This window comes from Ovis aries, chromosome 6 (genome assembly GCF_016772045.2).
Source record: "Ovis aries strain OAR_USU_Benz2616 breed Rambouillet chromosome 6, ARS-UI_Ramb_v3.0, whole genome shotgun sequence".
Classification (NCBI taxonomy): Eukaryota; Metazoa; Chordata; class Mammalia; order Artiodactyla; family Bovidae; genus Ovis; species Ovis aries.
In genome coordinates, this window is record NC_056059.1 from 60,024,290 (window position 1) to 60,038,492 (window position 14,203).

Genomic DNA, 14,203 nt, shown 5'->3' on the forward strand with positions numbered 1-14,203 from the left:
TCTCATTTAATTCTCAAAAATCCTATAGGATAGTATAACTGTTTTGTTTCTTCAAAGCAGAAATGCTAAGAAAAGGTAACTTGTCAAAGATTATATAGTTAGGACATAAAACAATCAGAATTTTGACATTTTTCGACCTATGTTCATTCCATATCATGTAGCCTCATGGATGCTCTGAGGCTGGCCTGATCAGGAGGAAGAGTCAAGCGTGATCACAGACAAAACTTATGGGGATGAAAGTATCTGGGTGAGGAGGGTAGCCTGGAATGGAGGCAGGCAAACAAGAAAAGGAAACAGGAGAGAGACAAGTTGGAGAGACTGTATACCTGCATCAGAGCATCCTAAGGTCCCCACAGTACAGAAGACCAAGATGAGTGCAACTGTCTGCTCCCTGAAGGAGAAGGGGTTCTGAAGAGGAAGGGTACAGATACACAAGGCGATGGATTACCTGGAAGCAAGAGGAGAAAAACCTGGAAAAGAACATTTTCTATGCTCCTTATATTGAAGGGTCTTGCTGAATAATTGGTTGGTATGTAGAGAAGGAATTACAATGTAATAGCCAGCCAGTTTCTGCTTATTTAGTGCTTTTCCCATTCCTGGCAAATTCTTTTGATTGACATATGTATCCGCCTTCTTCTTTTATATAGATGCTTCTATGTCCATTCACACTGTTCCTCAAGACCAAAAGGAAAAATAATTCCCAAAGCAATGTTCTGGGACAAGTAAAGCTATCAAACATCAAACAAAATTGCATCACTTTTTTCCTTCTTTAATCATCTCTTACCTTCTGCCTCTTCAGAGAAACAGTTCGTCTTTATTTTCATTTCGTGATAAAGTATTTTCTAACCACATCAGCAAAACTCCATTCAAAGTCGACAACTAGTTTTTTAGACATAAAACACATGCCAGTTCTGTCTGGCGCAAAGTAACTCTAACAGATCTAATATATTTTTTTATCACTCAGCCACTGATGAGTATCTGATAGTTCTAAGCTCCCTTAAAGTGAAAAGTGAAGTCACTCAGTCATGTCCGACTCTTTGCGACCCCATGGACTGTAGCCTACCAGGCTTCTCCATCCATGGGATTTTCCAGGCAAGAGTACTGGAGTGGGGTGCCATTTCCTTCTCCAGGGGATCTTCCCCAGCCAGGGATTGAAACCGGGTTTCCCGCATTGTAGGCAGATGCTTTACTGTCTGAGCCACAGTTTTCTTGCTGCTGAGTTGCTTCAGTTGTGTCCGACTCTGTGCGACCCCATAGATGGCAGCCCGCCAGGGTTTCTCCCAGCCCCCTGGGATTCTCCAGGCAAGAACACTGGAGTGGGTTGCCATTTCCTTAACATTAAGTCAATTAGTTAGATGGATAAAATTTTCAGAAGTGGAGACACTGCCTGTAAGATGTAGCTGTTTATATTTCAGAGATGGTGGGGAGGCAAACTGGGGTCACCAATGTCTATATTCAGGCTATAAGGAGAATGATGTCCTCTAACCTGGGTCAGTCAAGTTCTTTTTACAGAATGAGTCTCAGGTGACTGAATACCATTCTCCAGATAGGATCAGGGAAGGATATAAAATTGAAACATTAAGATGAAAAATGCATTTAATACCCCTAACCTAACAAACCAGCTTCCCCCATGGCTCAGCAGGGAAAGAATCCGCTTGCAATACAGGGAGACTCGGGAGACACAGGTTCGATCCCTGGATCAGGGAGATCCCCTGGAGAAGGAAATTTGACAACCCGCTCCAGTATTCTTGCCTGAAAAATCTCATGACAGAGGAGCCTGGTGAGCTACCAGCCAAAGGATTGCAAAAGAGTTGGACGTGACTGAGCACGCACAGGCACAGGCAAAATTAGCAAACATCTTATCTTAGCCTAGCCTCCCCTAAACATGTTCAGAACACTTAGATAAGCCTGCAGTTGGGGGAAAAACTCATGTAACACAAAGTCTATTTTATAATAAAGTATTGACTATCTCATGTAATTGACTGAATACTGTTCTGAAGGTGAAAAATGGAATGGCTGCCTGGTTACAGAATGGTTGTAAGTGCATCAGCTGTTTACCCTAGAAATTGAGGGGCTGATAGGAGCTGAGGCTCACTGCCCAAGCCCAGCATTATGAGGAAGGACTGAACTGCATATTCAGTTCAGTTCAGTTGCTCAGTCCTGTCCAATTCCTTGCGACCCCATGGACTGTAGCACGCCAGGCTTCCCTGTCCATCACCAACTCCCAGAGCCTATTCAAACTCATGACCATCGTGTCGGTGATGCCTCATATTGCTAGCCTGAAAAATATCACAATTTAAAGTTACAGTTTCTACTGGATGTATATCACTTTGCAACATTATTAAGTTGAAAAATCATAACTGGAACCATTGTGAGTCCAGGACTGTCTGTAGTTAGGAACTGGAAAGTACATTGACTCACCAAGTTCTTTGACTTAAGTCTTTTGGCTGCCTTGAACTAATAAAAACAGAAATGCAGCTTTTAGCGCCATGGACAATAGTTCTCCATTGCTGTGACCCTGGCCTAGTGGGGAGGAAATGAAATTAATTTGGGCAAAGACATGTCCTAGTCTGTCCTGTCCATTCTTCCTGTGGGGGCCCTGGCGTAAAAGCAAAGGGTTTTGCATGTTGAGCTAGAATATTAGGAAAGAGGAAACAGTGTCCAGAGCGGGACTTTGCGGTCACGGATTATTCAAAATATAACAACTTCCTTTTGCTTTTTCACCTTTTTCCTTTCCTTTTTCACCTTTTCTTTCTTTTATTTTTAAAGTGAAGTTCCAAGTAGAAAAGGCAATTTTTGCCAAGTGCTACAATTTACGCCGATTGGGTTCTGAACATTAAGGCCCTCTTTACTCTGGTGGTAATTTAAAATAGCAATAACGGAAGAGCCCTGAGTTATAGGTGCCTCGTTTAATGCTATGATAACCCTCTGAGACAGGGATTGTTCTCCCCTCCTGTGGATGGGGAAATCACAGCTCAGAGAGGGTATGTGGCTTGCCCTCAGTCACTCAGCTGGTAAGTGGCAGAGTCTGGGGTTTTCTCTTTCTACCGCACTGATCACTGTGACTCTCACGCAGTAGTCGCTTCAGATACACGTGAAGGTTTCTATTCCCAGCAGCCCTCTGGGCTCCATGTGATAAGCAGCTGTTACTCTGCTTCCCACAGGTGTGTTGTGAGGCTCCCCAGAAATTCAGTTCTTCCTCTCCCCATGCATCCAGAGCAAAGGGCAGGTGAATTTCCTAATGATCTCTTTAGAAGGATACAAATTCCCAAAGAGAATTTTATTGCTGACATGGAGTTGGTAGCCTTTTTTCACAAGGAATGCATTGTGGAATGCTCTGCTTTGGTGAAGAGGAGACATTCTTAGAAATGGAAGACAAAGAAGAAAAGGGAGGAAGTAGGGCAGAGCCAAAGGGAGAATGTTCATGTAGGATCAGGAGTATTGGCTCTTCTTTCTCCTCCTCTTTAGCTTTAGGGTTCTCTGCCTTCCTTCACCTGGGAGAGAGAAAGCACCACCGACTTTTAAGTCAAATAGACCATGGCTCTGTGAAAAAAGAGACAACGGGCCTCAAATGGAGTCACTTGTGCCAAGCCCATGTCACCAAATCAGAACTTAAAACTAACCTAATTACAGTTTTTATATCCACCAGGAATGTCATCTTAATTCCTGTTTGAAAATTTCTGGTGAGCACCAACGAAGGAATCTACCATGTAGATCCTTTTTCATCCCTCAGAGGAAGATAAGGCAATTGCTCTTTTCTTATCCCTTCCCCGTCTTGCCTGCAAAAGTCTTCCATTGTGTACAGCTCCTTGGAGGTCCTTTTTATACGCTAGATGTGGTGCTGTCTGATTCATGAATTGCTGGGTAAAGACATTTTGAAATTCAGATTTACTCAGTTGAATTTTGTTTCTTAAAAGTTCAGATCTCAGCTCTGGTGAAAACTCTTGTGAAAGCTATTTAACCTCAGTTTTCTCATCTATAAAATGGACTAATATTAGTATCTTCTTTGTTGGATCATTGGGGGAACTGAATGAAATAATGCAATGTTTCTCCAAGGAAAATATTTATATGGGTTTCTGATGGTACATTTTTTAATGTAATAATTAAGCCACATATAGATAACTAGCATGCTAAACCTGTCATTTCATAAGTCATATTACTTAGGGCAAGGCTAAATTTTTAAAAAATCCAATTTAAAATCTATTTCCAATTAATTATTTTTATTTTTTTGTTTTAACAATCCAATTTAAAATCTCTTTTGATACAATGTTGAATGTGTGATATAGACATTGCAAAAAGTATGTAGGGAGGGAACTCTGAGCCAGTATGAAAGCTGCTGGTCCAGCCTCCTCCCTTCAGGAAGCGACTCCTTTCCCACTAGTCTTGGTTAAGGAAGGCATCTTTGGACAAAGAAAAGCTGGAAGACTCAGGCTGGACAGGAAAGCTGAGTTACACTGGGGTCCTGGAGTTAGGTGCCCTGTGGAGTCCCTGGAATGTCGCCTCCTGCTGCTGCCCTCCCATGCTAAGTGCTGGCCCCAGAGTCCTGAATACAAGTCAAAGTTGACACTCAGCACCCCCACACCTCCCTTTCTGCCCCCTTTCTCACCTCTCCTCACCCTGCCTCTGGAACTCCCCCACCCCCATCAGTCCCACCCGGCCCAGGCCTACCCTTCCCGAAGTGTCACTTGCTCCTCTAACCTACTCACAGCTGCCCTTCCCAAGATTCCTTATAAATCATCGGAGGACGTTCTGATTCTCAGGGGTGCACCACCAAGGGTGACTTACCTTTCCTAGGGGACATTTGTTTTAAAAGAGGAACTGGTTTAGACCAAATGAAGTCAAATTGGCAGGAAGTACAGTGGCTGTATCACTATGATGGGGATCTTTCTTTGGCTCTCACCTTTCTTTATGAAACAGACCTTCTCTTTAAGTAGGCATTTAGATCCAAGAAGTAAAATCTTTTTCTTCCCAGGAAGTTCTGCCACAAACTTTCAAAACAGTTTTACTGCTGGTGTTAGAATTACAATATTTTGCTTGAGATTGAAAACCCAAAATAGCAATGGCTTAAAAAAGATTTTTGATGGCATCACTGACTCAATGGACATGAGTTTGAGCAAGCTCTGGGAGACAGTGAAGGACAGGGAAGCCTGGCGTGATGCAGTCCATGGGGTCACAAAGAGCTGGACACGACTGAGCGATTGAACAACAACAACAATAAAAGATTTAAAAACATTTCTCTCTCATGACAGGACTGATATAGATTCCTTCTATCTGTTTTTTTCACTTTCTTCAATGTTTGGCTTCCACCCTGTGGCTCAAGATGGCCGCTCCAGCTCCAGACCTTGGGTCAGCATTCCAGTTACTGGTCAGGAAGGCAGGTCCCATGAAGGGTACTCTCTAGTTCTTTAAAGCACTCACTACCTTCCTTTAAATCTTCTGGCCGGGACTTGGAAGTAAATTCATTGCACAGCATACTAGGAAATGTGATACTTTTTCCCCCTGAGCAGCCTGTGCCCTGCTAACATTTGATATTTTATTACTGAAGAATGGGAGAATGGGTTTTGGAGGCAATTACTTCTCTTCCACAAGCCTATTTCTGGGATTGTGAAATGTTCAGACGCAAGTAGAAATCCAGGACTAAAATCGGGCTCTCATACTTTTTCCTGCCATTGTGAAAATGCTGCTAGTGCTGGGATAATGCTTTAGGTCACAGCCAGGATGCTAGTTCCAGCTTTGTGCTAGCCAGTGTCACTGCCTTGAGAGAGAAGTGTAACATTCCGGGACCTCGGTGTTTCTAAAATAAGGTTACATAATTTGATTTCCAGGGTCCCTTCCTGCTCTAACATTATGACTTTATGTAACTGTCTTGGCGTCTGTAAGATCAAGCAGTTAAATAGAAAATAAATATGCTTTTTCCTTTTCTCTGTGGCCATTAAATGCTGCAGGTAATTAAGCATAGATTACCAGTCCCTGGCCACCAGGTATCCTTTTAGCCTTGCCAGCCTACCACAGGACTTCTTCCTGCAGGAACTGGCTAGAAATGGGGTTGGTGGCCAGGAGGCCCACTTTATTTTCCCATTGAGATTTGAAAGCAAGAGGGCTAAAGTGACGGAGAAGGAACTTCACGGTTGTAAAGATTCTGTTTATATCCGGTTGTAGCGGCTGCAATCGCCCAACTCAAACCGCTGGGACAGGAAGTACTTGCAGCCAATTGATAAAGAGGGTACAGTGCTGTGCTGTGAGCATGCTAATCTCGAGGAAATGGGGATCCCAAGGCACCTGGATTAGCCACAGACCAGAACGGCGCCCTTTTAGGGTTCCTTTCAGTTGCTAAGACACACTATGTTTGAAAAAACACCTCCTCCCCCACCTAGAGGGAGAAAAACATAAGCTGTCATTGCTTAATTTCCTTACAAATAATCAACCAGGCAATGGGTTAACATCCAAAATATACCAAAAACTCATACAACTCAACAGCAAAGAAACAAACAATCCAATTTAAAAATGGACAAAAGACCTGAATAGACATTTTTTTTAAAGAACACTTACAAATGGCCAGCAGCTACATGAAAATGTGCTCAGCTTCACTTATCATCAGGGAAATGCAAATCAAAGCCCACAGCGCAATATCACTACACACCTGTCAGAATGTTATTTTGAAAAGACAATAGCTAAATACTGGAGTGGATATGGAGAAAAGGGAACCCTTTTGCCCTGTTGGTAGGAATATGAACTAGTGCAGTCACTATGGAAAAGAGCATGGAGGTTCCTCAAAAAATTCAAAATAGAACTACGTATGATTTAGCAATCCTACTTCTGGGTATATATATCCAAAGAAAATGACATCATAACCTCAAAGAGATAGCTGAACTCCCACGTTCACTGCAGTATTATTCAGTTCAGTTCAGTTCAGTCGCTCAGTTGTGTCCGACTCTTTGGGACCCCATGAATTGCAGCATGCCAGGCTTCCGTGTTCATCACCAACTCCCAGAGTTCACCCAAACTCATGTCCATTGAGTTGGTGATGCCATCCAGCCATCTCATCCTCTGTCGTCCCCTTCTCCTCCTGCCCCCAATCCCTCCCAGCATCAGAGTCTTTTCCAATGAATCAATGAAGAGCATGAGGTGACCAAAGTATTGGAGTTTCAGCTTTAGCATCAGACCTTCCAAAGAACACCCAGGACTGATCTCCTTCAGAATGGACTGGTTGGATCTCCTTGCAGTCCAAGGGACTCTCAAGAGTCTTCTCCAATACCACAGTTCAAAAGCATCAATTCTTCGGCGCTCAGCTTTTTTCACAGTCCAACTCTCACATCCATACATGACCACTGGAAAAATCATAGCCTTGGCTAGACAGACCTTCGTTGGCAAAGTAATGTCTCTGCTTCTGAATATGCTATCTAGGTTGGTCATAACTTTTCTTCTAAGGAGTAAGCGTCTTTTATTAGCAATAGCCAAATGATGGAGACAACCTAAGTGTCCACTGACGGATGAGTGGATAAAGAAAATGTGATATATATGTATATATATCAGATGTGTGCACAGTCATATCTGACCCTTTGCAACCCCATGGACTGCAGCATGGAATTTTCTAGGCAAGAGTACTGGAGTGGATTGCCATTTCCTCCTCCAGGGCATCTTCCTGACCCAGGGACTGAACCTGCATCTCCTGTGGCTCCTGCATTGGCAGGCAGGTGGATTCTTTACCACTGAACCACTTGGGAAGTTCCGTGTATATGTGTGTGTGTGTGTGTGTGTGTGTGTGTGTGTGTATGGATAATTATATTATTCAGCCTTTGAAAAGAAGAAAATCTTGCTATTTCAGATTCATGTGGATGAATCTGGAAGGTATTATGCTAAGTGAAATAAGCCAGACAAAGACACATACCACATGGTATCACTTATATATGGAATCAAATAAAGAAAGTTGAGTTCAGAAAGAGGCTAGAATTGTGGTGGCCAGGCGCTGTGGAGTAGGGGAAATAGGAGAGGGATTAGTAAAAGTGTCAACTTTAGGTTTAAAAGAAAAAACAGAAGAGGAAAAGCCTGGAGACTTCCACAGAGCATAATACTAATTCCAGGGGTAAAGCTGGTGCTCTCTGTCACCAGTTGTTCCCTCTCCCAGTGAAAGTGTGGTGTGAGTGGAGTAGTGTCGATTCAGACCCACCGCTGGGAGCCCAGCTCCCTCAATACGCAGCGAGTGCACTAAGAAGTTCTGTCCATGCAAATAAGTGATGGTATGTCACCAAATGAAGTATTATGCAACTTCTACAAAGAACAGATCGATTTAGGTTGATGTAGAAAGATGTCTAAGATACAGTAAGTAAAACAAGTCGAACAATGTATGATGTCAAATAAACTAATATATACATATACTTCTATATTCATAGAAAATTTCTGATAGCAGTGGTTACTCTAGGAAGTGGTACTAGATAGACAAGAGAGGGAAATTTACTTTTCAATGTCCTGTTTAAATACTACATGAACAGGGAATTGCCTGGCAGTCAAGTGGCTGGGACTTGGTGCTTTCATGGCTGAGGGCCTGGGTTTAATCTCTGGTCCAGGGGGCTGGGGCCCCACAAGCCACACAACATGGCCTCCCCCCCAAAATCATAAATAGTTCAATATTTTAAAAGAATATTTTTAAATGATCAGGACTTTTGAAATCCTTTTTATGATTTTTATCCTGAGGAAATATATAGTAAATGTTTGTACCAACATCATCATGACAGCATTTATTATTATGCTGTAAGACTGGAAATAACCTAAATGTCCAGCATGAAGAGAATGGTTAAGTAAATAATGGAAAATGGACTAAGACTCTTGGGAATCCCTTGGACTGCAAGGAGATCCAACCAGTCGATCCTAAAGGAAATCAGTCCTGAATATTCATTGGAAGGACTGTTGCTGAAGCTGAAACTCCAATACTTTGGCCACCTGATACGAAGCACTGACTCATTGGTAAAGACCCTGATGCTGGGAAAGATTGAAGGCAGGAGGAGAGGAGGATGACAGAGGATAAGATGGTTGGATGGCATCACTGACTCAATGGATATGAGTTTGAGTAAACTCCGGGAGTTGGACAGGGAGGCCTGGAATGCTGCAGTTCATGGGGTCACAAAGAGTCGGACACAACTGAGTGACTGAACTGAACTGATAATGCAGTCATTTACAAAATCAATTTTCTGAAAATTTTAGCCAGATGGGGAAATGCTGACCCTCTACCAATGGAAAAAGCAAGCTCCATGTAAATTCAATATTAATATCAATGGGGTAAAAAATGCATCGGGAGAAAAATAGCCTAGAAGAAAACATTTCCAAATGACAATAGTCATTGCCTCTGATAGTAAGATTATGGGGGATTTTTTTCTTTCTGGACCTTTGTATTTTCACATTCTTTTCAATTTTTTTGTGCAATGAGTAGGCATTATTTTGTAATGTGAGAAAAAAGGAAAGTAAAATACTGAGAAAACTATTACATGCATTCTTGGCATGAGTCAGGAGCTGAATTTTTATGTTTAAATTAGTTTCAGAAACACAGGAGTGGTTTCTAGGCAACCTGCTTGGGAAATCATGTTCCTTTCCATTGTTGCTGGAGTGTGCGTGAGTGTCTCAAAGAAAATGGACCTCGAAGATGAACGCTTGCGAAAGCAGACTCCTGTGAGGAAAAAACAAGCTTTGTCACGGAGGCTTGAGTTTCTATGACCTCAGAGACACATAGGGACCCTGTGGTATTTTTTTTTTTCCCCTGGCCGATGAGTGCTTGATTTTAATGAGGATTGCCATAGGGAGGTAGAGTAGGACAGCTATTCAAGTCTCTGCAAGTGGTATGGGAAATTGGGGTGGGGAAACAGGGGCCAAAACCAATAACCGAGGTGGATGGCTTTGGATTCAAGACAGATTGCAGTTCAAGACGTGACAAGACTGCCTCATCATCATGTGAGCCATTTACTATCATTATAGACAATCCTGCTGAGCCAAAGGGCTTTTAATCAGAAGAAACATTGAAAACTGGAATCGGAGCCTAGAAACCCTTGGCCCAGCCTGATGGGCTGTGGAGGATGGGCTGAGTCAAAAATGATTTTGAGCCTTAAGGGAGCCGTGTTCTTTACAAAGGGTTTGTACAAGGTGCAGAAGGTGTTGTTCTCAACCCACAAGGTAGGCTTGTGGACCTCAACTACATTTTTTCAGCAAGAAAACAAAAAGCATTCTGCTTGGTAGATGGGCTCAGCTACTTGCTCCTACACCCCCTGGTGGTGGTCTTCTGTAATTACAAAAATTAAGTAAGGAAGTAAACAGCAGGCAGGGCCTCCCAGGGGGCTCAAAGATACAGAATCTCCCTGACCATGCAGGAGACGCAGGTTCCATCCCTGGGTGGGAGAGATCCCTTGGAAAAGGAAATGGCAACCCACTCTAGTATTCTTTCCTGGGAAATCCCTAGGGGAGCCTGGAGGGCTACAGTCCATGGGGTCTCAAGGAATCGGACACGACTGAGCCCACAGCACGAAAAGCATTTGGAGCAATGATAGCAGTTGACTGAGGGTTACTGCCTCTGACCTCGGCTCCCTCTAGACCTCATCAGAGTCAAGGGGGAAGCTTCAGATCAGGAGATCTGGCCTCAGGAGGTACAGATTCAATTCCTAATAGAAGGAGGAACTGGAGAGCAGGAATCCTCCATAGAGGATGTGAAGTAAGGAGCCTGTTCTGTCTCCAAACTTGTGAACTCATGTCCTGAATTCCCCCTAGTCATGGGCCACTGGATCTGGCCACCTGTCCTTTAAAGTGGCAGATGCCTAGAGGGAAAAGGAAAAGGGGGACTAATATATTTTCCTGCCCCTCCTCATGTGGGCTTCCCAGGTGGTGCTAGTGGTAAAGAATCCACCTGCAATGCAGCAGACATAAGAGACGCTCTGGGATAAAGAATCTGCCTGCCGATGCAGGAGCCGCTGGAGATGTGGGCTCCATCCCTGGGTCTGGAAGACCCCCTGGAGGAGGGCTTGGCAACCTACTGCAGCACTCTTGCCAGGAGAATCCCATGGACAGAGGAGTCTGACAGACTGCTCTCCATGGAGTCGCAAAGACTCGGACAATACTGAGCATATGAGCGCACACCTCATGTGATAGGCTTCAAGGGCAAGACCCTTCTCTTGCCATCTTTGTACTCCAGGACTTAGCACACGTGTTTGTGCAAAATGTCTGTAGTCTTGAATGATGTATGGAGTCCATGAGGTAGATAACATTACCCCTGTTTTTCCAGTGAGGAAACGGAAGTGTAGAGAAGTTCAACAATGCCCAAGCTGTGTAGCTAATAAATGGCAGAAGAGGAGCTCAAACTACAAGTTCCAAAGGATCTGTTCTTTTCTTTCTACCATGATGCCCCCTCCTGCCACCTCATGCCCTCTGGCTGGTCCAACCTGTCAGGTGAAAACCCCACTGTCTCTGTCCTCTGAGTCAATCCAGCCTGGAGGTCAACGTCTTCTTCCTTGTCTGAACTTCTCATTTAGCAGCAAGTCACCCCTTCAAGGCATATTCTTCTTATATTACTTGTTTAACTCTTTTACTATTATCCACTTTCCCTTAGAGGTTTGTCTTTTTCTCCAAGAAGTCCATAAGCATCTTGAAGGAAGAAGTAATTTATTCATTCTTCACTAAACTGTGCCCAGCATTCAGTAAATATCTGCAGGAAGAATGATTTTAGCGGCAGAATTCTGGTCAAAACATAACCTCCCAGGGCTCATTGGTACTAGGAAACTAGCAAATGATTTTAATTTTTATCTGAAAACATTCTTATCAAAACACCTAATTAATTGACTTTTTACTGCCCCACCCTACACACACTGAGGGGCTAACTGCCTAAGATAAGTTAAATCCAGATCTCTTTTTCTAGGAACTTGGCATCTTGAGCACACGCGTAGCTGTGCTGTTGCAACACTGGATTTGGGTCAAAGGTGGAATCTAAATTCAAATTCACCTCTTCCATTCTAACTGGAATCTGTTGGTTCCCAGGCCAGATACAGGATTCTGCTCCAACAAGCTGTGACACAGGTGGTCCTGGGAACAAGTAGCTGGCTTCCCTGCCAGATGCATTTATATCCAGATTTGTTTTGCCTTCCTCTTACGGCTGCCCTCCAGGGAGCCAAACCTGGCACAGGTACACACATAGTCAGGTTAAGATCCAAAGCGCTCAGCCCTCAACATCCTTGCACGGTGGGCAGCAGGCAGCACCAGTCCTCAGGGGAAGCAGGCCAAGACTGCCAGGGGCAAGTGTGGTGTGGGAGGCTGTCAGCTGGCATCCTGACAGGCTCTGGCCTCTCCAGTCATATATTTCATGAACATTTATTGGACACTTCTTGTTTGCCAGACACTGGGGATACAGTGACAAATAGGGCATTTGAGAGGTGTTAGTCTAACACGTATCCATTGTAAACAAACAACTGGATACCGATTAGATTAGAAGTGTGTGTGAGACAGTGATAAGAGAACAGACTCTGTAATTTCAATACCTTTAGATCACAACACTTTTGCACCCCATTTGATGTCCCTGAATATGTTCTGGTGTCTCCTAGCTTATAGTCTATGGAAACTTGATTAGAATTTGTATCCTACTGATGTGTGAAAATTGTATAAATCTTAGTTATGTTGAATCGGTTCATGGTGCTCTTCAGGTCTATCCTACCCTTCTACTTTTCTGTATATTCATTACTTTTTGAGAGTTTGATATTGAAACTCCAACTAAGAATCTGAATTTATCTGCTTAAAAAATGATTGTAATATATAGTGGAACTGTAAAAAAAAAAAAAAAAAGAAGAAGAAAAAAAGAGAGAGAAAAAAGTGTGAGAAACCTCAAGAACACAGAGGGAATAGTACAGAATTCTGCCCCAGGAGGCTGGGAAAACCTTCATTGATTAGGTGATTCTCAAAACGTCTTGAAGGAGAAGTTGTTCCTGGTTGGGTGAGGCAGGATGAGGGCTCCAGGCTGAGGAACAATACGGACAACAGCAGAGAGGCGACGAGGAATGTAGGGAAGGCGCCTCGGTATTAACACTGGGTGGGATGACCCAAGGTGAGAATATGAAGGTCCTCTTCGACTTAAGGCAGGTCTCCATCCTATGGATGGTGGGAGAATGTGGAAGGATTTCAAATGGTGAGGAGCTGTAACATAGATTTCAAAATATCTATGTAATGACAATGAGGGTTTCCCTGGTGCCTCAGATGGTGAAGAATCTGCCTGCCATGCGGAAGACCTGGGTTCAATCCCTGGGTTGGGAAGACCCCCTGGAGAAGGGAACGGCAGCCCACTCCAGTATTCTTGCCTGGAGAATGCCATGGACAGAGGAGCAAGGTGGGCTACGGTCCTCAGGGTTGCAAAGAGTGGGGCAGGACTCGGCCTCTGACACGTTCACTTTCAATGACCATGTGGGGCTAGAGGAGGCAGAGCCTGAAGCAGAGGGCCCAGTGATCACAGGCGGCCAGGCCACACCACCCTGTCTGTGCCAGGAGAGATAAGAGGGGCGCTGTGGCCTTAGCTGACGGGACTGAGGAAGCCTGGCTAGTGACCGGTGGGCTATGGTGGTTTTTGTGGGGAGTCTAGGACATGCCCAGTCTTGGCATGGGGAGATGGCAATGGTGGCCCCATTCACCAAAATCAGGAACACATGGTGGAGGTCAGGGAAGAAGAGCAGGGTAGTGGGTGAGTTAAATTTTGACCACATCTAAATCGCATGTGGGACCTCCAAGCAGAGCTGCCTAGTAAGTGGTTGGTATGTGGGAATCCGAGCTCCTGGAAGAGGCTGGTTTCTGATGGCAGAGGCTGGATCAGGCTTCTGTGTCTGCAGACATTCAATAAACATTGTTTTGAGAAGCTAATTAATGATTACAGGGCACTGGGAGAATAGAACGATGTTGCAGTGTAAATGTGGATGCTCTTACAGTAATGGACTGATGGTTGCAGAAAAGCTCAGGCTGAATAACACTAATTTTTTCCAGCTATAAATAGACCTTCTTCTGCAGTCGGGGTTTTCAATTGCACAGTGAAAAGAAACGCAGCAGTGGAAGCAAGGGAAAAGGGGAGAGACATCTTGTTTACAGGGTACAAATGGTAGCAAAGTCCAGCCACAGTGGGAAGGTAGGGGTCTGACTTGGTGCCAGAGTTTAGAGTCTAAAATTCTGGGTTCAAATATTGATTTCCCAACTTACTGTTTAG